We start from the raw sequence: 25762 nt of genomic DNA on the forward strand, positions 1-25762 counted from the left end.
AAATTCAAGATATTTCACTCTCGGATAATGCCAAATTGATTTCATTCGATGTAAAACATTTGTTTACCAGTATTTCTCCGAATGAAAAGATTACTTTTGTAAAGGATCTTTTGGACGAAAGGTCTATCAATCCTGTAGTGAAACAGGAAATATCAAACTTGCTTACGATTTGTTTGTCACAGGATTACTTCCAATTCAATGAAATTTTTTACTCATCCTGCAAAGGTCTCATAATGGAAAACCCACCTAGTCCCATTCTGGCAGGAATTTTCATGGATGATTTGGAGAGAAAATTACACAGTAACCCACTGAACAGAAGTTTCGTATATTGGTATAGCTATGTAGATATTATCCTGGTATGTTTCACAGGAACAGACAATTGACCAGTTCTTGAATTTCATAAATTTTCTCCACCCTTCTATCACATTCACCATAGAGAATGAAAAGGACGGCTCTATACATTTTTTGGACTTGACAATAACAGAAGAACAATAAACATGATTTTTCAATTTATCGTAAACCAGCACATACAGATATTATCATTCATAATTTGTCCACCCACCTGTATCAGCACAAAGTAGTAGCATTCAATGGTATGATCCACAGACTGATAAATGTTTCCTTGTCAGATGCGAATTTCAATAAAGAACTAAAACACATAGCCGTCAACAATGATTACGATAGCAGTCTAATATATTCTATACAGCCAAACTTTCAAGGAAGTTTAACCAATTCGAAGAGATGAGGATAAAAGTTATCGAACCTTAACTTACTTATACAAACCCACTACGAATATTTCGAATTTTCTGCACAACAAAGGTGTAAATATTGCTTTCGAAACCGACAACAATTCAGGCATGCACATTAAGAATAACTAAGATAAAAGTTCAGTTCCATCGGGAGTGTATAAATTATCATGTGGGTCATGTCCATTGTTTTATATAGGTCAAACTGGAAGAACGTTCAAAGCCCGAATAAAGGAACACAGAAATAGTTTCCACAATGGGAACATAAATTCCACATATGCCACTCATTTAATCACAGAGGGACATAAGTTCAATCATGAATTCAAGCCCCTTCGTTTCCATAAAAACCGTTTTAGATTTAACCTGTTGAAAGTTGAGTATAACTATGGTACATTCGGAAATTACATTTATTCATATAGTTTATGAATTTATACCTGACCTCTTCAGGTAGATTGATTCATTTGAAAGTAGGCATACAAGTAGGTAATATGTTAGAGTATAACATTGTTGTAACACGTTGTTGTAACACACGGCAACACGTGTCGCCTTTTTTGTATTAGTGAGTTTTAATATGGATTTTCATCAAGTATCGGCTAGTTCTATTCAATTGTTGAAATTTTAAACTTGGGGTCGCTACACTGCTTATCTATCACGCTTTGAGGCGGAATATGGCGAATCAGCTTTCTTTATGTATTTTTTGTTTCCGGAATTGATAACGAAAATTCCTTAGATGTCCGAACCAGAAGAAGGTCTATTTATAATTGGCAATAGGTTGCTTGTGATAGATAACGATGATTTACTGAACGAAGCGGGAATAGAAAAATATCAAAAATAATATTTTGGTAAAGAAGGGTTTTGATTTTCTACATCTCTACAAAAAAATGTGGAAATCTTCCAAGGAAAAGTAGATAGAAATCACTTTCAAAATAAACTCATAACAAATATGAGTTCGTGCAAAGAGGTAAATTTCAGACACAAACTGGCGAAACAACTACTTTCATATAAACATTGAATTACACGAAAGAAAAAATACTTTCGAAACAATTAATTTTATATGAAACTTGAATTATACAAAAAACACCTTTCTTCTGTTGAGTTTGTACTCCAAACATTGCTTATGGAATTGAATCATTCACAGGATTGCTACACAATATAGTATAAGAAGGAGGTAAAATTTCACTCTCATGGAATACTGTCATCCTCAACGGCGGACATCAATGTTTCGGAATAAGCCAAAAAACCTTTCTTTCTCAAAAATCAATCTCTCCTAAAAATAAATCCCTTTCAATTGATAAATATTTTGGTTTGGTTTCTTTGGCAGAACCTTTGCTGAAAAATATATAAAATAGGCGTGTAAATCCTATCTACCCGCCCGAGCCCGAGCCGCCCGACTTTGCACGGGTAGCAGATCATATGGGTTTGTCCAGCTTTTTTCTGTCATAGTATCCGCCTCAGCTTGTAAGTGTAACTAATTTCCGATCAAATTTACTAAAGTGAAAGTATTTTTACAACCAACCATATTAATTTTGAAATTGGTAAGTGATTCACTACGCAAAAGAATACGGCCGCTTCAATTAATGTTGTCGGACAACAGTTTAAATTTTGCGAAAACTCCTGAGATAGTCATTTAAAATAATATGGTGTGAGATGGAAATTATAATGTGCATGAAATACCTGAAGAAACTAACGTATTTATTTAATTGGGATTAGTATCGTTTTTATCTAATAGCTTTTCAATTAGTACATTGTATGTGTTTTATACACATTGAAATGGGTATACCTTGTGAGCTATCCCTAAAAGACAGACATATGTTATCGAAGACTTTCCTGCGGACCTATAAAAAACAATATGTAGTAAATTGTTTTGTTATATCTCAAAGGGATTAGGCAGCGATTTCGATGAGAGCTTCTTGGGTTTGCACGTGTAGTACCGCCGACCCGACTTTGGTTACCATTTTCAATTACTTCTCCATCGAGTTGTCCCAAACTGAAATCATACACAGAGAGCAACATTGGTTTAGGCTTAAATTCAAAGGAGCCGCATACATGTTGTCCAACAACGTATTCAGCCAAGCTAGCGTAGAGATACGCAACATATGGAAACCCATCATAAAGCGAAAAATGGCCAACTCCCGCCAAACGGTCATCTCAAACTGAACCAGTGAAGCGGAAAAAATGGAAAGCGGGGATAAGTGAAAGTACTCGAATGGCCCATAAATAGTCATCTCTCGGAGGAATCAGTCGATCAGTCCAGTCATCACCCGAAGACGATTGTGGATACTAACAATCGAAACGTCGCGTCGTGAACTAACTTGGCTTGAAATCTCTTAACTTTTTATTCTTTATTTTTATTTTTTGTTCAATTGTTCTATTTTCACTTGTATTTTATTTCACTATTATTTCATTTCAGGTTTTTTTGCTTAATATAATTGTTATTTTCAGCTATTCATTTTTTTAATTTCATTTTTTTTGGTTCTGTCAGGGATTTCAAATCATTTTATATAATATCAGACAATGGAAGTCCGAACTAATGAAATTCATCATGAAACATTGTCAGTCGCCTTCGAACTAACGTTATGTGGAAATATTTATTTATTGCACTAGAACAGAAAATTTCTTTGTTTTGGCAAATGAAACCTCATGATTGTCCGATCACCAATTTTGGTACATATACGAATGACAATATTTTTTTACTAAAAGCAAAATAGAAAAAATTGCGCTGGGATTTGAACTCGTGAAAGCCGTGATCATGCCGTACCACTCACTTGACACCACTGAGCTAGTTGGTATTAATTTACAAAACGATAATTTCCATCTCAAAGCCATTCCACTAGCGGTATGTATTTTGTGAATCAAAATATATCTGCTATAATGATAACATTGAAGTCGTTTTTGTACAGAACAGAAAATACTGGAGGGTCATATAAATGCGGTTGGAAAAAAAATGTGTTTGATTCGATGAAACAGATTTATTATGAATAATCAAGTTGCCTTGAAACTTTGTTGGAATACTAATTGTCAAATATTCTCAAGTAAGTATTTCACGATAATGTCATAAATTATTGTAACTGTCAACTACTGTTTAAATCTGTTTAAAATCCGTCGCCCCCATACGAACGACAACTTTCAGAAGTTGAGAAACTTGTGCGAGCTAAGGACTAACGAGGTCTTACATTTTGACGTGTGATTCCTAACTGTTCGAATATTTTTCGAAATGCAATTTTCCCATCAAGAAAAATGTTTTTGAATATTTACTCGATATTTTATAATTTATTATTTGCCAAAACCGAATTCGTAGCATCAATAATAACGGAGTTGTCAGTGGTGTCGACTTGATTTTGAACACCCTGTATAATGTACTAACATAAGATTTTATTGGAACAATATTACTGTCCAAACGTTATTATGGTCCAATTTTGAGAACTTCACTGTGATCGTTGATCTTTTGCAATGCAGTTTCTCTTGGTCTGTTGAAAAACCGTGAAATGTTCGAAATGTACCAGACCATAAATACACAGACACAATAAAGGGTTCACGGAGAACATGAACAGATAAGAAAACGATCTTGATGATTTGAAAAAACACTTTTTTGGATGATTTGATTCGTCTTGCGATAAAGTGTTATGTTTTATGTCACAATATACAAGCTACTGTTTCAATTTGTTCATAGATCAACTGTTCAACTTTTTAGTTCCCTAAAACAGCAGTTTCAAATGTGCAATTTTTTTTAACGATCAGTTACTTTACTATTTTTGTTCTGTGTATATCTATCTACAGAAAATTACCCATTTCATTGTAATCCATATATTTTAGCACAAGACACTACCACAAAGTCTGAACACATATTAACTGGAGTACATAAATAAACAGAATAGTTCCACACCCCTTTTATATAGGAATGGGGTCACCAAAGATCATTTAAGGAAATAAAATAATTTGCTAGATTGGGTGAAAATGTCTTTCAATTTGATAAAATAGTTTTAATTCTAACTTTTTACGTTGATGCTTAAGTAATATTGCGTATAATGTTCCAGATATGTTATTCAGTTGGGCTAGTTCCACTCTATAATCTTATCAACAAACGGGATATCAGATTAAGACGAATACAAGTTCTGCTTTTTCGTGTTAGATTCAATGATTCATTTCCTTAGTTGAGCAATATTAGCCTAATGTGGTGATGAATAGATTGCTGAATGAAATGAAACTGAATGAATATTCACTTAAAAAAGGCAAAACAAAAAAAAAACTGACAGCAATTCAGAAAGTAACCTTTTGTTCGATTTTTTCTTAAAATTCAATTTTTGTTAAATTCCATACATTCAAGAAAATATTTTGTTTTGTAATGTGTTCTATAAGTTCTGAATTATAGTCAAAACACATAAGCTTACTCCGAATTTAATTCACTTAATAAAGCAATGATTGAAATAATGATTGTAAACTGAGCAGGATTCTGGTCCGTAAATTTCATATACCTATTATTCTGTAATCAATATTTAAGAGTCCTATTAAAGGTATGAATAGAAAATATTCCATATGTAAGCATTTCGTAGTAGCAAACAAATTCTGTCAAAATGTATAAAACAAGTTTTCAGAAAATATGAAAAAATTTTCCAAAATAAAAATCTCCAAAAAAAAAAAAACATAGTTTTCAACAACAATAAACAATTAATAACATAAGCTGATTCGTAATGGCCACTGATACTTTTTATTTTCAACCGTCTCACAATTTTTATAGTATGCCCTCACAATCGATAAAGTATGTTTTTCAGCAGCACGTAATTATTGTTATCTTTACAATCATTAATGATCATATGAGAAGTATTTTTACGTTTAGGAACTATTTTGATAATATTCCTCAAGTGTGAATGAATTTTTTGAAAACATTCTTCAACTGCGGGCGAGAGAGAAAAAAAGCTAGCAAAACCCACTGATTCAAAAAAACAAGTCGACAATGGAAGGAGGATAACAACAGACAAAAGTTAACCTGAAACTTTATTCTCCTTTGGGAGACTGAAGTTAGCCTCAGTATATTTTTATACCTCGTGACTTCAGTGATTTAAAAAAACTCCGCTTCTACCACGTGTGCCTGAGGCAGTCATCCAAATATTCAATTCATTCGAGGAGCGAACATTTTTCAATAGGGTAATGAAAAAGCGTAAAATGAGCCTCAGATTATTGCAAGATAAACACTTCAAAAAAGTGAAAGATTTCGATTTGGTACTGTCAGCTCAACGTTAGCAGAACACAGTGATTAAAAAAAAACAACACATTGAAAGTCGGCTAAGGGAGAAACACGAGCCTCAGTCACACTTGAAGAGGTCTTTCAAAATGTATTTCTGCTTCTAACAGGTATGCCTGTGGTAGGTACTCTAAATTCAGTTGAGTTTATTGTGGATACAAAGACTAATACGTGAAAAAGTTTATCATCTATCCTAGAATAAATTAACACATGTACAGGATATTAATTTTGAAACTAAAGAGGCCTAAGCACATATATAGGAACGAACCTACACAACGTACAAAAGTTTATATTCATCGCAAAGGGAATATTAAATAAAGAGTTCTTTTTATTTTTTGATAATGGAATAAGAGTCAGACAGATAGTTCAATTGATATTGTTGTGTATCAAGTTTTTGTATAGTGGAGGAGCCCACGATGCAAAAAGGGGATTTACTCGAGCGTCATAGAGACATATTAGGTTGCAAAGCTTAGATGATGAGAAGAAATAAATGTTATATAATATATACCTTTTCATCGGTGGAGGAAGCGGAAACAGATTTTGTAATATGTAAAAAAATACTGTTGCATGGACATACTCGAGCACGTCAGATATTGATAGCATCAATGTCCTACGTATTTTTAATAATGTTCGTATGTTAATCTGACCGTTTGCATGATGCGGGTGGTTGTACGTAAGGGTTAAAAGTGAAAAGAAAAAAAATTTAATCGAGCGCGTCAGATTTTCTAACGGGGTGACGATTTCGATCTGACACAAACTCGCGGCCATTATTATAATATACAAAAAAAAATCGCCATTTTGAAATACTCAAGCGCGTCAGATTAAAATATATATGGTTCATCTTTATGTTCTAGTCGTGCTGTCTCATAATCTGACGATTATCTAGAGGGATTCGCCTAATCTACAGAAAAATTGTTTTTTTATTTTTTTTTAAATCATCGAACGTAAATAATTGAAAAGCTAAGGAAATAGCATGCAAATGAATAAGTGTATGTTTTTTGAGCAGAATACTTGTATTTATAAGAAAATAATTAAAAAAATATACTCAAAAAAATTTAATTTTTCATATCATCATCTTCATCTTCATCACGAACGAGTGTCTGTGATCAGCTGTGATGGCGTCATGGCAACAGAATTCAGAGTGGGGACGAAGTGAGAGAGTAATAGATAGAGAAAAAGTAAAAGAGGAATAGAAACTCGGAGAGGGAAATATAGGTAACACACAGCTGCACGCATTAAACTTAATCGATGAATTTTTGTTATTTTGGCTTGCGGAAATCGTCAGATTATATATTTTTCGTTATCCTCGAATTATTTCTTTCAAAATAAAAAAAAAAGCTACGCTCGAGAATGTCGAAATGACGTTATTTTTTTACAACTTTGCTGCCCTCCCCTTCATTTACGTCACTCTCAAATTGTCAGATTACTGAAATATACACCTTTTAGCATGTAATTGACTCACCATACCTTAATCTAATGCGCTCGAGAATTTCTGATGATCATTTTTTTTTTACTAATCTGATGCTTTAACCCTCACAGGCGGCCTTATATATGGGGCTCATATTTGGTGGAGGTACTTAACGGGTACAAGGTATCCCCCTGTATATTAATCTGCCGCGCTTTAGTAAATCCCGAAATCCCCGATTGGTCTCCCCAATCATTTAAGTATATGTCTTTGTCAGAGTGTTAGAGGTGTTGTGTACTTCTAAAGTATGACAAAATTATTCTAATACAAGGAACCTGGTTTCGGCGAACTAAGTTCTTTTTTCGCCACTTCCTACACACAGTGGAGGGGAATGTGAGCAACGGTTCGTCATTTCACCAGTTTCATTCCCGTAGTTGGGATGAGTTCTTCGAAGATTGCAGCTGCTATTGTTGAATTATATGAGTTTGAGGGTTTTGCAAGAAATAAGAAGAAAAGATCGCAATGGACCAAACAGTGGCTTCGTGAGAGAAGTGGTCTCACCTCAATCTCTAATATCATCTTAGGGAGAACAGTGCGAAAGATTTCACCAATTAATCAACAATGATCGAAACATAATTCAATTATTTAATGGAAATTGTGACACCCTACATATCAAAATAACTCACGCTTCTGGAAGAAACTTGGAAGACTTCGTGCGCCATATCACCACAAGCACTGGGGAAAATGACGAAAAAAGGTTCCCCTCCTCCACACACAGACGAACTTGGTGCGCCATGTGCCGGTGAACTGAACAAATGTTTTCCAACCAGATGGAAGACCAAGTTTGTGAGAAACTGTGGCGACCTTGATTCGTGTAACACCACACACAGGAGAACAAATGACGAACATGGTTCGTGCGAACCAAGTTTTGCGAAACAGGTTCCCATGTGTGTAGGCCGCTTTAAAGTTTATTCAGTTCACTCAAAGTGATAAGAAAACATTCGTATGCTTAAATCCACCTCTAGTTTTACACAATGTTTTTATTTCCTTTGTTCTATCTATCCCACCTCAACAAAATCTCATTTCAATTTTTGCTACGGTCTAGTTGCGCCAATCAAACTGGTAAGACGTAAAATATAAAAAAATGTCGATAACGGTCTAACAATAGTTTTCATTGCAAATGTCAATTACCACGTAACGAACCATTCCACGTTTTTCAAACTTATGAAACCAATATTTTGAGGGACAATAGAGAGAATAATAGCTTTCTATGATTAATTTCACAAAAAATATAAGCCACGATCGTGCCTCGGAGGAAAACCTAATAAATCTAACAAAGAGAAACTTCGATGTCGATAAAAACGTAATTTATATTTCTGATTTACCAGTGATTGATTTTATCCAGACAAAAATATGAGACTTTGGACCATAAGGTTTATTATGAGCCGATTGATTTATTACAAAAGAGGAATTTCTATAAGACATGAGGACCTGATGATTTCAGGGATAATTATTTCTCTTGGATGAGTGGATGATTTATCAATTCATACGTTAGCTTATAAGAAACCAGTGGCCAAGAACAAATATAAAAGGAATGAATTGATTACTAATAGGGCAAAATCAGTGTAAATCATTAACTTCAACATAATTTGTGAATGATTTAAGGGTTCCACATGGTAGTGTACTGGGTCTACTCTTATATATTATATACCTAAATGATATTTACTATTCAACAGGTACTGTTTGGAACCTTTGGTGTAGTAATGAATATTACTGTCATCGTATTCGAAGAAAGAAAATCGCTTTGGAAACATTAAAAATAAAATGGCAAAAATAGCAGTTGCCATCCAGTCATCAAGAAATTAATGACTGGATGGGTGTCCCAGAAAATAAGAAAGTCAACCTCGATAGGCAGAACTACAACCTCTGGAGTAAAATGAATGTATTGACACAGTATTTTCGTTCAGCCGTGGGATAAGTGTTTTTGAAAGAAAAGTTCAATTTCAAATCCAGAATGTCGCCACATGGTGATTACAATTCCTTCAGAAGAACATTTTTATCTTACTATGAAATCTATTTCATTTCCTGTGAATTCTACAACTGGCTCTACGTATGCCGATTCAGATCTTTATTGGAAAAAATATTCAGAGACAATTTCTAGATTTATCAGTTATTTCGCAAAGATCACCAGACGTATAACAATTACGGAAAAACTGCAATGCGGTACATTATCAATGGTTACAAAAAAGTTCTATAAGTTATTATCAGTTTTTAGTACTAACCTGTCTCGACCCCGAAAATTCTCCAATTCCATAAAAATCAGAAAATCCAAAATTTTATTACTGAACTATCGGATATATGAAAAAACTGTTCGAATATTTCTTGTGGTGAATAAAATTGCGCTGTAACAATTTAGGTTAGGATAAAGCCAATAACTTCGAAAATAATGGAAAAAAACCAATATTCGTCAATATCTCCAGCACTATCAAAATAATGGATATTTTTTTAGAACATTTCACTGAAAGATGTCTATGAAATTGGTTATTTACAATATTTTACTATCTCTAATACTTTCCAAGATTTTGGACTACGAAAGGTTTCGGAAAGATGTCGAAAAAACAGCTTTACCATTTTTTGATTTCTCTCAGAGTCTAATGGGATCTGTAATACCGCTAATCTCATCGATTTTGAAAATTTCAAGTCGATATCTTTTCTCATTCGCGAAAAAATGAAAAACACTCGAAAACATGACAAACAGACGGACAAACCACAGAATCAAAACAAAATGTTTCCACGATCACGGAAACAATAAGTGAGGATCGTGGTATACTATTATCTATAAGTCGTAGTATAAAAAGGAACTCAGAACATTTATGTTTTTTCTTGCAATCGTCACTATACAAAATATTCGCTTCTTTTTTTATTGCAGTTTTTGAAAAAAAAAGTAATGAACCCGTGGTTTAATAATTTACCGTAAAACACCAAAAAACCTATTACTTTTGAAATTGTCGACCATCATGTCGCCTCGATTCTCTAGGAAGAAAATATAAAGTAACTGTTCATTCTATATAAGTCTCGAAAACTATTAGATCACCGACGGATAAACAGTAACACTTCATACACAATTTGAGGAAACCTTCACGCCTATTTGAATACCCAACAAGCGAGTTGCATGTTTGTATACGATTATCTTCAGGTTTATGTAACGCTTTTTTCCTGGTTGGTTTGTTTTGATGCTGCAGGAATTCGAATAATAATAGTTGTTTTCCACTGGTTGAATACCGAGCTGCATACCTACTCCGCTTCATTGCGTAATTTAGCTTAGTGATTAAATAATCGTTATTCAGGTATTCGATTAATCGCTATCAAAGCCTGTAGCCGTGAATATGGCCACTGGGCCACCTTGATAAAGCGTTTTAAGAAAATCGATAAACCAAGTTACATAAATTGTTTTCTTGTCCCACTTACATGTTTTACAAGTATCATAATATTTTCAGCAATAAAACTGTCTGGAGACAAGTTGACGGCAATTTTTTTTGGGTTACAGGAAATAATCGAATGTTTGGGGGGTTACCCGTGGAGGTGACAGTTCTCGTGAATGATGTCCTCATCCTGACGGGTGTGAAGTTATCCACATCCACAACGTACACTGAGAAAAAAATATCGCATTATTATTTTTTCCTTTACCGACTCTGCACTCCTACCATTTTTCAATATGATACGCTTATTGACTGAATTAGTAAAAAACAGAACCGTCCTAGTTTATTAAACTGTCTGAAGGGGTGAAAATAGGGTGTAAATATTTAAAAAAAACGTAACATGAAAAATCGACTTTGTACACCTACAAAATTGAAATATGTTATTCCTGATGATCTACCCGACAGAAAAAACTTCACGTCATAGTTTTCCAGGCCGTCTGAGGGGGTGAAAATGGGGTGGAAAGTTGAAAAAATCATATATTTGATAATTGACTTTGTACACCTACAAGATTAAGATATGTCATTCTTGACACCCGATTTGACGAGAAAAACTCAACGTTATAGTTTTCCAGGCCGTCTGAGGGGAAGAAAATGGGGTGGAAAGTTGAAAAAATCTTATATTTAAAAATTGTCTTTGTACATCTATGAGATTGAGATATGTTATTGCTGACACCCGATTTGACGAGAAAAACTTCACGTTATAGTTTTCCAGGCCGTCTGAGGGGGTGGAAATGGGGTGGAATCTTGAAAAAATCATATATTGAAAAATCGACTTTGTACACCTACAAGATTAAGGTATGTTATTCTTGACACCCGGTTTGACGAGAAAAACTTCACGTTATAGTTTTCCAGGCCGTCTGAGGGGGTGAAAATGGGGTGGAATCTTGAAAAAATTATATATTTAAAAATTGACTTTGTACACCTACAAGATTGAGGTATGTTATTCCTGATACCCGATTTGACGAGAAAAACTTCACGTTATAGTTTTCCAGGCCGTCTGAGGGGGTGGAAATGGGGTGGAATCTTGAAAAAATCATATTTTTAAAAATTGACTTTGTACACCTACAAGATTGAGGTATGTTATTCCAGATACCCGATTTGACGAGAAAAACTTCACGTTATAGTTTTCCAGGCCGTATGAGGGGTGAAAAGGGGGTGGAAATTTCAAAAAATCTTATATTTAAAAATTGACTTTGTACATCTATGAGATTGAGATATGTTATTGCTGACACCCGATTTAACGAGAAAAACTTCACGTCATAGTTTTCTAGGCCATCTGAGGGGGTGAGTGTAATATAATAAAACCATTCATTACCTGCTGAAAATTCTTTATCTACGTCTATGTTTAATTTATGATTTTTTTCTAGTTATTGAGGAATATATATTTTATGTTCTACTTTACTACCAGAGAAGTTTTCATTCCATGAAGGGATTCAGTCTTATTGTAGTATTGTATGTAATATAGGGGTGCAATGACAATCAGTGTTCCATTGTCCTTTTTCAACACTACAGTGAGAATATAAAAAATTGCGTAACATTAAAAATCGACTTCGTACACCTACAAAATTGAGATATGTTATTCCTGAAGATATATTCGACAGAAAAAACTTCATTTCTTAGTTTTTAGTGTTTTGAGGAGGCAGATACTCCTGATGATCGATTTAACAAAAAAAACAACGTATCATTGTTTTTCAGTTCTGAGAAGACTGGAAATTTTTGTACCATATTAGTTGTTTAATGTAATGAATTGGTAAATGTTAGTGTAATGTATGTAGGACTAAATACTTCAGAAACAGTCTGACAACGCTGCAAAATCACTATCTTTCAGATGCTCAATACATATATGATTAAGCTGTAGTAATAAATAGCCTCAAAGAAACATATCAGCATCTTGATTTTCATAAACCATAAAACCAAAGCAAAAAAAACATTGGAGTTAGTAAAAGATGTTTTAAAAATATTTTACACTATTCATTGATTATAACAATTGTATGTTTCGAAAAGATCGATTTGGTTAAATATGGTATTTCCTTTTAATTTTCGCTGCTGAATATAATCCGTTAGAATTTCATATAGTAATAAATGAAAAAAAAAAGAAGTTTGAAAAAAATTTATTGGGAAACGTAACAAATTTAAATGATACAAAATTAACAAATAATCACATTATTTACTGAAACGGAAAAAGAAACAAATTGACACAAAATATATTTTCAAAAATAGCTCGACACAATATTGTAATAAAGGGACTTTATTGGGGATTCTTATTAGCGACAACAAAATGAAGAAATAAATAATATTTCAAAATATATATGAAATATGAGTAAAATGGTAGACTGACTATTATCTTACAAAATAAAAAAAACTCATTCTAGAAATAAATAAAAATAAAATATCAGTAAAATGGTAGACTGACTATTCTCTTAGAAATTAAAAAAAACTCATTCCAGAAATAAATAAAAATGAAATATCACTAAAATGGTAGACTGGCTATTCTCTTACAAAATAATAAAAATTAAATCTCATTCTAGAAATAAGTAAAAATTAAAAATATCGCATTCGTCAGGTACGTGTTGAACATAAATCACAATTTTCATCTCTAGATAAGAAACAGCTACCGTGAAACACTCTCTTACATACTGAACATACTTCCATTTCTTCAGTAACTGAACCACCACAAACCATGCACATTTCGGAAACATCCTCTGAATTCATTAGTAGTTCCATTTCAATTCCGGGTGTCAAGAATAACATACCTTAATCTTGTAGGTGTACAAAGTCAATTTTTGAATATATAATTTTTTCAAATTTCCACCCCCTTTTCACCCCTCATACGGCCTGGAAAACTATAACGTGAAGTTTTTCTCGTCAAATCGGGTATCTGGAATAACATACCTCAATCTTGTAGGTGTACAAAGTCAATTTTTAAATATATGATTTTTTCAAGATTCCACCCCATTTCCACCCCCTCAGACGGCCTGGAAAACTATAACGTGAAGTTTTTCTCGTCAAATCGGGTATCAGGAATAACATACCTCAATCTTGTAGGTGTACAAAGTCAATTTTTGAATATATAATTTTTTCAAGATTCCACCCCATTTTCACCCCCTCAGACGGCCTGGAAAACTATAACGTGAAGTTTTTCTCGTCAAACCGGGTGTCAAGAATAACATACCTTAATCTTGTAGGTGTACAAAGTCAATTTTTCAATATATGATTTTTTCAAGATTCCACCCCATTTTCACCCCCTCAGACGGCCTGGAAAACTATAATGTGAAGTTTTTCTCGTCAAACCGGGTGTCAAGAATAACATACTTTAATCTTGTAGGTGTACAAAGTCAACTTTTAAATATATGATTTTTTCAAGATTCCACCCCATTTCCACCCCCTCAGACGGCCTGAAAAACTATAACGTGAAGTTTTTCTCGTCAAATCGGGTATCAGGAATAACATACCTCAATCTTGTAGGTGTACAAAGTCAATTTTTAAATATATGATTTTTTCAAGATTCCACCCCATTTCCACCCCCTCAGACGGCCTGGAAAACTATAACGTGAAGTTTTTCTCGTCAAATCGGGTATCAGGAATAACATACATAACATACCTCAATCTTGTAGGTGTACAAAGTCAATTTTTGAATATATAATTTTTCAAGATTCCACCCCATTTTCACCCCCTCAGACGGCTGGAAAACTATAACGTGAAGTTTTTCTCGTCAAACCGGGTGTCAAGAATAACATACCCTAATCTTGTAGGTGTACAAAGTCAATTTTTCAATATATGATTTTTTCAAGATTCCACCCCATTTTCACCCCCTCAGACGGCCTGGAAAACTATAACGTGAAGTTTTTCTCGTCAAACCGGGTGTCAAGAATAACATACTTTAATCTTGTAGGTGTACAAAGTCAACTTTTAAATATATGATTTTTTCAAGATTCCACCCCATTTCCACCCCTCAGACGGCCTGGAAAACTATAACGTGAAGTTTTTCCCGTCAAATCGGGTATCAGGAATAACATATCTCAATCTTGTAGGTGTACAAAGTCAATTTTTGAATATATAATTTTTTCAAGATTCCACCCCATTTTCACCCCCTCAGACGGCCTGGAAAACTATAACGTGAAGTTTTTCTCGTCAAACCGGGTGTCAAGAATAACATACCTTAATCTTGTAGGTGTACAAAGTCAATTTTTCAATATATGATTTTTTCAAGATTCCACCCCATTTTCACCCCCTCAGACGGCCTGGAAAACTATAACGTGAAGTTTTTCTCGTCAAACCGGGTGTCAAGAATAACATACTTTAATCTTGTAGGTGTACAAAGTCAACTTTTAAATATATGATTTTTTCAAGATTCCACCCCATTTCCACCCCCTCAGACGGCCTGGAAAACTATAACGTGAAGTTTTTCTCGTCAAATCGGGTATCAGGAATAACATACCTCAATCTTGTAGGTGTACAAAGTCAATTTTTAAATATATGATTTTTTCAAGATTCCACCCCATTTCCACCCCCTCAGACGGCCTGGAAAACTATAACGTGAAGTTTTTCTCGTCAAATCGGGTATCAGGAATAACATACATAACATACCTCAATCTTGTAGGTGTACAAAGTCAATTTTTGAATATATAATTTTTTCAAGATTCCACCCCATTTTCACCCCCTCAGACGGCCTGGAAAACTATAACGTGAAGTTTTTCTCGTCAAACCGGGTGTCAAGAATAACATACCCTAATCTTGTAGGTGTACAAAGTCAATTTTTCAATATATGATTTTTTCAAGATTCCACCCCATTTTCACCCCCTCAGACGGCCTGGAAAACTGTAACGTGAAGTTTTTCTCGTCAAACCGGGGTGTCAAGAATAACATACTTTAATCTTGTAGGTGTACAAAGTCAACTTTTAAATATATGATTTTTCAAGATTCCACCCCATTTCCACCCCCTCAGACGGCCTGGAAAACTATAACGTGAAGTTTTTCCCGTCAAATCGGGTATCAGGAATAACATATCTCAATCTTGTAGGTGTACAAAGTCAATTTTTGAATATATAATTTTTCAAGATTCCACCCCATTTTCACCCCCTCAGACGGCCTGGAAAACTATAACGTGAAGTTTTTCTCGTCAAACCGGGTGTCAAGAATAACATACCCTAATCTTGTAGGTGTACAAAGACAATTTTTCAATATATGATTTTTTCAAGATTCCACCCCATTTTCACCCCCTCAGACGGCCTGGAAAACTATAACGTGAAGTTTTTCTCGTCAAACCGGGTGTCAAGAATAACATACTTTAATCTTGTAGGTGTACAAAGTCAACTTTTAAATATATGATTTTTTCAAGATTCCACCCCATTTTCACCCCCTCAGACGGCCTGGAAAACTATAACGTGAAGTTTTTCTCGTCAAACCGGGTGTCAAGAATAACATACCTTAATGTTGTAGGTGTACAAAGTCAATTTTTCAATATATGATTTTTTCAAGATTCCACCCCATTTTCACCCCCTCAGACGGCCTGGAAAACTATAACGTGAAGTTTTTCTCGTCAAACCGGGTGTCAAGAATAACATACTTTAATCTTGTAGGTGTACAAAGTCAACTTTTAAATATATGATTTTTTCAAGATTCCACCCCATTTCCACCCCTCAGACGGCCTGGAAAACTATAACGTGAAGTTTTTCTCGTCAAATCGGGTATCAGGAATAACATACCTCAATCTTGTAGGTGTACAAAGTCAATTTTTAAATATATGATTTTTTCAAGATTCCACCCCATTTCCACCCCCTCAGACGGCCTGGAAAACTATAACGTGAAGTTTTTCTCGTCAAATCGGGTATCAGGAATAACATACATAACATACCTCAATCTTGTAGGTGTACAAAGTCAATTTTTGAATATATAATTTTTTCAAGATTCCACCCCATTTTCACACCCTCAGACGGCCTGGAAAACTATAACGTGAAGTTTTTCTCGTCAAACCGGGTGTCAAGAATAACATACTTTAATCTTGTAGGTGTACAAAGTCAACTTTTAAATATATGATTTTTTCAAGATTCCACCCCATTTCCACCCCCTCAGACGGCCTGGAAAACTATAACGTGAAGTTTTTCTCGTCAAATCGGGTATCAGGAATAACATATCTCAATCTTGTAGGTGTACAAAGTCAATTTTTGAATATATAATTTTTTCAAGATTCCACCCCATTTTCACCCCCTCAGACGGCCTGGAAAACTATAACAAGAAGTTTTTCTCGTCAAATCGGGTGTCAGCAATAACATATCTCAATCTCATAGATGTACAAAGACAATTTTTAAATATAAGATTTTTTCAACTTTCCACCCCATTTTCACCCCCTCAGACGGCCTGGAAAACTATAACGTTGAGTTTTTCTCTTCAAATCGGGTGTCAAGAATGACATATCTTAATCTTGTAGGTGTACAAAGTCAATTATCAAATATATGATTTTTTCAACTTTCCACCCCATTTTCACCCCCTCAGACGGCCTGGAAAACTATGACGTGAAGTTTTTTCTGTCGGGTAGATCATCAGGAATAACATATTTCAATTTTGTAGGTGTACAAAGTCGATTTTCATGTTACGTTTTTTTAAATATTTACACCCTATTTTCACCCCTTCAGACAGTTTAATAAACTAGGACGGTTCTGTTTTTTACTAATTCAGTCAATAAGCGTATCATATTGAAAAATGGTAGGAGTGCAGAGTCGGTAAAGGAAAAAATAATAATGCGATATTTTTTTCTCAGTGTACGTTGTGGATGTGGATAACTTCACACCCGTCTCATCCTGAGGTATGTGTATCCGTATCGAAAGACTTCATGACTCTAGGCGCACTTAGTAACATTCACGGGACGTTGAAGATTCTAGGAGCCCTCTGGTCGGTAATGCAGGGCTTTGCCGTTATAGACCGTCTTTCTCTAGATGATTCTAGTTGTAGGGACCTATTAACTATGAAATAACCAAAGAATCCGCCTCTTTATTTAGAGAGGAGATGACGTCGTCTTAATGCTACCTATAGCCTCTCAGCTTTCCACCTTTTGATCTTGTTAACAGAAAGTGAATGATCAACTCCTCAACAGCAGGACATCTGATGGATCTGCCTTGCACCCAAAGCACTAGAAGCAAAATCCGCATCTGTAAAGGAAATATATTTTCCCTGAGCAGATCAGGAAATGCTCACCAAATAGAGAAGAAAAAGAACTACATTGGTTGAAGTATTCTCATGTATAGCTGACTTATGGATGGTTGCTGCTGTTATTTTGCACCTTGAACATTGATAATCTCAATATCGATTAGGAATCACTTCAATGTACCCCTGTGGCTATCGTAATGCATATTCCAGGAGTTGTACCGAAGTAACATTTCATTGTGAGATTTTCACTCAACTATTAAGTGAATACTTATGGCTTTTCACCAAGTAGGTATTGTCCTATTGCATCACATATTTCCAGACGTTGGTATTCAGATACGATTCTGGAACTGCACATTCTGGTTTGGGAAAGGTCAAGAGAGCATCTGCTGACTGGTGGATACAGTTAGTACCCTATAGCCATGGGAGGGCTTTCTTCCTGGAATGTCTTACAGAAACCACATATTGTGTTACCTAGTCATCCTACCAAAAAGTCGCTGATTGACCACCGACAAGGTCCTTACCAAGACGATCTATTGAACTTAATGTAGATTATTCTTCACAAGAATAAGGTCCTCACTGTATTGATGAAAATTTACCTACAACGATGTATTGAACTTAAAGTAGATTAATCTTCACAATGATAATCAGGCCTGTCCCGCTTCGGAAAGATTCAGGTTTTTACACTTTGCCAGATGACCTACAAGATCACTCACCAAAAAAGTAATTTGACGTTGTTAAAAAGCTGAAGTTTGAATAGGTACAATAGACACAAAAACCCCGGAACTCTGGACCTAGCCCTTACCACCTCCTTAGATAAGACTACTAAACTTGTAAAGGTTTGGTAGTCTTGCATCAGGAAATGATCGTATAATGAAACAAGTGAGCCTGGCAACGAGGTGTGTGAAGTTAGCCCAAAACAATCGAAAAATTAAAATTCGACATTGTCAAAAGATTGTCCATTGAATGTTCACCGAAAAATTTGTTTATCCACCTTTCCGTAAATGCCAAAATTCCATAAAGAAACGAATCCAACTTCACACTAGCCCAAATTTAGGGATTCAGCTTCGTGGAAGTGTTCTATCGTTTGTCCATCGCTAGTCCATGTTCAGATTCATTTTTTGACGAACCAGAAAAAAAACTGTAAATGAACATTCTTTGCAAACATTTTTTATATTTTCACATTTCTGAGAATTCCGTTTGAGTTTACACCAAGCTTCTCCACCAATTGATTTACCGTTTTATTTCGAGACAAACCAGAAAGAGAGACTTACGTTGGATCAACTTCACATTTTGCATAAATCTGTAAGCGTTTAGTAAACGGTTGCTCGACATGATGCATTGAATACTCCATAGTTAGTCCATGTTTCTCCATTGAACATATTCGTGTGTTCACGAACCAGAAAAAAAATTCTGAAAATGAAAATTTCAAGGAAAGAAAGTTTTTGGCTTTCTACTACTCCATCTTGATACAATCTTGTATCGAGATGGAGTAGTAGAAAGCCAAAAACTTTCTTTCCCAAAAATTAATCACTCCTAAAAATATAACCCCTTCAATTGAAAATTTCAAATTATTTTTATTTTTACATTTCTGGAAATTTCCTTCGATTGTGTTGTATGTTATATATTGAGAAACATGGACTAACGATGGGTTATGGAATGTATCATGTCGAGCAAGCATTTGAATGCTTTAAAATGATTGCAAAGTGAAGTTAGCCCAACGTAAGTCACTTTTTCTCGATTGCCTCGAAATAAAACGGTAAATCAAGAAATGAGGAAAAAATTTCAAACGATGCAGAATCAAATGCGAATCCTCAGAAATGTGAAAGTAAAAAATAAAAAAAAAATGCAAATTTTTCATTTTCAGATAGTTTTTTCTGGTTCGTGGACAAACGCATCTGTTCCACAGAGAATCATAAACAAAAAATGAAATATCGAATGCATCATGTCGAGCAACAATTTACTGACTGCTTTATTTTTATTTTTTAATCGTGATGTTAGCCCAATCTTTCTCGGTCGTCTCGAAATAAAACGGCAAATAATATGGTTGACAAACGTGTTCTAATGATATAGAGCTGAATGAAATTTCATAGAAATGTGACAATTGAAAATAATTGCTAATATCTAAGTTTTGTTACCACTTTTATTTGTAACTAACGTTACTGCAGTTTCGTCCTATATGGACATTTTCAAACTTAAACAATAAACTAAAAATGATTCATTACATTCGTTAATATATACCATACAGGTACTTGATTGAGTACCTGAATTTACAGTTCACAATGCGCATGTGCCAACTTAAAAACCGGAGAGTAAATTAAATCCATTAATAAGTTAGTTTGGCGCATGTTTGGCAATACAGTCGTTTATCACCTGTTAAAATTTTCATTTTTTTACGACCGAAAACGAATTTCGGCACCGGTCTCAGTTTCGGCCGAAACTTCCTTAGATGGATTATGTTTTGGGAGAGAAATGAGAAAGCGTTATTATAACCAGTCAGTCTTTATTGTTTTATCTTTAAATCACAACGTTATGGAGTCTTCGACATTATAATCAACATAACACCCTTATTTAAGAAAAAATATCAATTGCACCTTAAAAATACTTAAAATAGGTGAGGTGTTTATTTGAGTAGGTGTAGATCCTTCTTTTGAATATTATTGACGGTATTTAAAAAATATTAAACATAAAATTACTTATTTAAGTTGTTACCTACTATCACAATAGGTATTTTATATTTGTGAAATAAACAAAGTAAGTTACGAGTCACGACATGATTAGGCACGTGGACGCGGCAAAATGTCTTCGTCGCTTGTATGAAATTCAACGCGCCGAACATGACCGATCACAGAGATGGAACCCCCGAATGCAGTTTCGGTTTCGGTCGTAGTTTCGGCGGGTTTGCCACCGAAACCCGTTTTTTGCCGACCCTCGACCGAAACCGAACTTTCGGTCGGACACTAGATTTAACAATAAGCTTTACTTCGCACAGACTGGTTATTAGTCATAATCGGAAACGCTAGTTGAAGTTCCAGAAATTCACATACATTCACTTGAACATATACTAAAAAGTAAACAGGTGAGGATTTTTCCAGCAAAAGATTAACAAACAAGATGAGATAGACTGTACGGAATCGTTCAATCCTGAGCGGTCAGGAGTATTGATTCTGTTATTTCACGAAGAGTATTCAACAAGAACCCCAAGAATTCGGAACAATCCTGAAATAATTAAAATTGAAAATTATTATTTTATCAAATGTAAGTTAGTCGAATTGAGGAATTTTTCAATTTCCTGGTGAATATGATTGGTTGCGAATTTGCCTAATTTTGGATCGGAAATCGTCATTCTAAATGTTTCAAAGCAGTCTCATATTTTGTGTTTCAACAGTTTTCAATTTGGGCTAGAGTGTCACGGAAAGACATGAACTATTTACACCTCAAATGTCAGTTTGAAAGTAAATGCGTCAAAAACAGTAGGCTTGTTAAGGTTCTCTGCCCGGAATGTTCCTAACAGTCAGAAAACAGTCACCCAACTGAATACTGAACATTTTGTCGCGTTAAGCTTTTCAGTCCACAACTGACTCACTGATTTTGGACGATTCGAAACAGTACAAACTGAGAACCAAAACAAACCTAGTAACAAAATGCCCATTGAACGTCCTTATTTATGAAAAAAACTTGAAAGATAAGGTTATTTGGTGATGTTGCTCGAAGTAGGAAACAAGTTGGTCAAGAATTCAACAAAAGACATCCGCAACAAAATCGTATTCGACATGGACCGGCAGCCTCCATGAATAAAATTTTTACTCAACCGGAGGTGTATCAAAAAATCAGTCGGCTATTAACAATCCACATCGAAATCCAAGGTACCATGATGATGATAATCTCTTCAATTCCTGCCAATTCCCAAATTAGTTTGCCTGAAAGGTATGTGCAACTGAATTTGAGTGGAGAGAAAATCATATGTCTCTTTCGTCATAAAATTGAACCTTTTAAACCGAAGTTTTAAAAGGTTCGAAAGAAGGTGGCGAATATAAACAATTAGATTACTGCTATTAGGCTACGTTCACTACTAATGGAATACTATCTCCTTAAAATTGCAGACACTGGTCTAATGGTCACCGGGTTATACACTGTAAGGACCAATACTCTCATGAAGTTAATGTATGGTGTGGCATTTTAGACGACAGAATAATTGGACCGTTTTTTTGTAAGTAATACCATCAATGCTGAACGACTATTGAATTTTTCCGATAATCAATGGGGAATGTTACTCCTGACGAAAATCAAGTAGTTTTCATAGAAGAGCTCTAAAACAACGCATTTTAAACTTATCATTTCAACCTGTTCCTTTAAAAAATTATTCAAATACTTAAAAAAGAGGGATGAAATAATGCATTCAACATTTAAAGGGATTCGTTTCTATTTCACCGTTTGGCAACATCGGTTATAGCTAATAAAGGATAATGAATCTGTTACCTGTATGAGACAAACAAAGATGACATATTTCAGAGGCGTGCTGTTCTGTTTACTTATGTTCCGAGTTCCGAGACATTTTGTGACATATGACGTTTTGTGCACCTAACCTATTTTCCTCTATATAAAGAAATAACAAAACAACTGTTGTTTATGTGTCTTGTGGAGGTGGTATTGAACTATATTTATATTTTGCCTTGATTGTTGATTTATAAAGATAATTTTCCTTTTTTAAAGTAGAATATCTAGGTACGTATAAATTATTTCAACTTGATATAGGCGCTGTTGCCAATATGTGAATTAGGAACAAATCGCTTTAAAAATTAAAACCTAACATTTGAAACATAAATTTGAATACTTTTCGAAGTGAATCCGAAAAACTCATGAATTAAACTCAACTTTATTTTCTTCAAACTTGCATTTGCTGTAATAACCAAAATTGAGGAACATTCCCCAATATGGGAAATATTTGGAAATCTACCCCTCAGTGTGCAACAAGAAACGGACTTTTAGCTAGACGGAGCCTCCGTTCATAATTCTTGAATTGTCCTTGAGTAGTCGAGAAGAATTTTGTGAGAGAATACGGCAAGCCTGCCGTCAAATATTTCAGAACTTAGGAGGGTGGTCAATAATAACACAAAAAGAATTGAAAAATGTATCAGAATTAAGGGCGAACCAATTGAGAGAAACAATATTTGCAACTGACTTTCAATATTATTCTTTATTTCACTTCCTGTTGATTTCGCTTCATTAATTGTCTCTATGGCTTTTCAGTAACTGATAATAAAATTTTTTTCATTATGAATATTGGGTTCTTCATTCTTATTCCTACATTACAACTAATTTATTATTTTTGTAGCTTCTTATTCAAAAACATTAATTAAAAATCGGACTTGAATATGAATATTACAAAAAAAAATCGAAATTTGATTTTTGCTTCGAAATTCGGTGTCATTTCAAATAGAATTCTCCAGATATTTTCACTCGATTTAATTTTTTGAGGAGAGTATTTCTCAAAATATAAGGTTGTTTGAAATATTTAAATTAGGTACTAACTAACAATGTTTATGAATCGTTAATAATAATTGTCATTCTATTAGATTACAAATGCTATAATTGTATAAATAGGTCACAAGGAGTATCAGATGATGTTTTGTTATCAACTGATAAGTAAATATCCTCAGTTGCATCTGCCATGAATATTCCATGATAAAGTATATTGCTGCTGTGGCAAAACTCGTTAGGATTAGAAAATTGGAAATACTCGAGGAAATATGAAATACTGTATCGGATTGAACAGGAAATGAAAAAATAGTAATGAAATAAAATCAAATCAATACCAAGTAATTTGTTATGTTCCAAGGTATTTTTATGAAAGAAAGCAGATTTCAGTTTGAATGGTAATTCAAATGAGTGTAACTATAATGAATATTTATGACGCACTGGGAAAGAGAGAAATGAAACTTTCTTTGTTTTTTACCACTTTTAAGTGAAAATGACCGTATGTGACGAAACTGCAGTAACGTTAGTTACAAATAAAAAGGTAAAAAACATAGAAAGCTTCATTTCTCTTTTCTTCATTGTGATTTCCTACCACGTAGTAACGGCTACATCCATCAATATTACTGGGGTTTTATCCCAACACCAAACCATTATTTTTAACACCTCGACACGTGTTTCAATCACCAAGTGATCATCTTCAAAAGGAATATTGAACCCCTCTTGAAGATGATACTTGGTGATTGAAACACGTGTCGAGGTGTTAAAAATAGCGGTTTGAAAGAGGAAGATTAAACTCCTCAAGAAGATGATCACTTGGTAATTGAAACACGTGTCGAAGTGTTAAAAATAACAGTTTGGTGTTGGGATAAAACTCCAGTAATATTTATAATGAATATATTCATAACAGTTATGACACAAACAAAATAAGACATTTATAACTCTACATTAGAAAAATATGTTGAGGCTTCGTTTTTTGACTTGCCCAGTCTTCTTATCTGATATTAAGTAATGAGGAAATTATTTATCTTTGAAGACTTTTTCGCATTTTCGACTTGGGTTACATTATTGAAGTTTTCTCTGTTTCTTGCAAATAAAGTACAGCCCATGGTACTTACTCGTTTATAATTTAGCTTTCTCTAGGTGGCAGAATTTTCACAATCTTTTGAGTATTTTTTGTGTTTATCCATTGCAAACAAAAAAATAACAGGTATTAATTTACATTTGGAGTTATATAAAGTAGCCTTTTTTCAATCCTTATTTGTCCTAGGCTCATGTCACATCCAGAGGTAACTTTGCATGGTTGCGATAGAATGAGAATTTTAACGTGTAAAACAACTCCAACAATGTCAGGTGACGTAAGATATGACTCAGACTGTTTTTTGTTTCTCTTGGCAGAGTAGCCATCAAACTCGCTTGTAAATTTGAACTTTGAATACTTGAATGTGACCTTCAATTTTGCAGGGTCTTGGAAGATGAGAATACTGTACACTGTATTACTCGAGAACTGGGATGTTAGTGAATAGTTGGCTAATGTTAGTAGGCATTTTTTCACGGCAATGCATTGAAAACAGCTGCATCATTAAATAATTACCATTTAAAACGTAGTTATCCACAAATTCCTGTCCAACAAATGACAAACACAAGTTCTAAGCACAGTTCCAAACTAAGTTTTATCCAATGTCAAACTGTCAGTAACTGCACCACAATATATATACTCGAGTCCCTAAAACGCTATCACTGTGTACTCAATTACACCAACACATCGTAAACTGCAAGAAGTCTTCGGCACTAAACACCTACGCACTACAACACACAGCTTACCCTACTGAAAAATGTTTAAATGCGATATACTCAATATTGAAATGCATCAAAACTGTGCCTTGACTTAAAAATAAACACTGCTGGAGGTTCAGTTTTTACATTTTGGAGGACGCGTCTATCGCGTTTCGGGCGGAGTAACAACTACATTATCGACCTTGACTCGGTCGGCAGAGAACTGACTGAATCGCCGATTTCCCCTTTTCTCAAACCTTCGATTTCCATCAGTGCTTCTCCTCTCCAGCAGAGTCGCGGTGTGCGCAGTTGCCACGTTGAAGGTATTCATTCCGAAAACTAGGGAGAGTGCAAACATTAATTTACGCCAGAGGTTCCAGTTCCACCATTCAGGTGTGCGGAACTAAATTTGTATCTATCACCACTAAGATTGAGTTAATAGCTGCAGATATTTGATTTTTGAAAACATGTCTCTGTAAATTTGTTATTCCAAAATTTTAAT

At 34.5% G+C, this 25762-nt stretch overlaps 1 protein-coding gene across 1 annotated transcript in view; it reads right to left on the reverse strand.

Moving 5' to 3' along the window:
- Positions 1–25497, reverse strand: part of LOC111502228 (uncharacterized) — a 372461-nt gene extending 346964 nt beyond the window's left edge. Inside the window, 1 exon segment of the mRNA XM_074173777.1 lies at positions 25079–25497. The gene's annotated coding sequence lies outside the window, so the exon portion shown is untranslated.
- Positions 25498–25762: the final 265 nt, after the last annotated feature.

This window comes from Leptinotarsa decemlineata, unplaced genomic scaffold (assembly GCF_025532065.1).
Source record: "Leptinotarsa decemlineata unplaced genomic scaffold, Ldec_3_MD MMD2_tig00000505_RagTag_RagTag, whole genome shotgun sequence".
In the NCBI taxonomy this organism is placed as follows: Eukaryota; Metazoa; Arthropoda; class Insecta; order Coleoptera; family Chrysomelidae; genus Leptinotarsa; species Leptinotarsa decemlineata.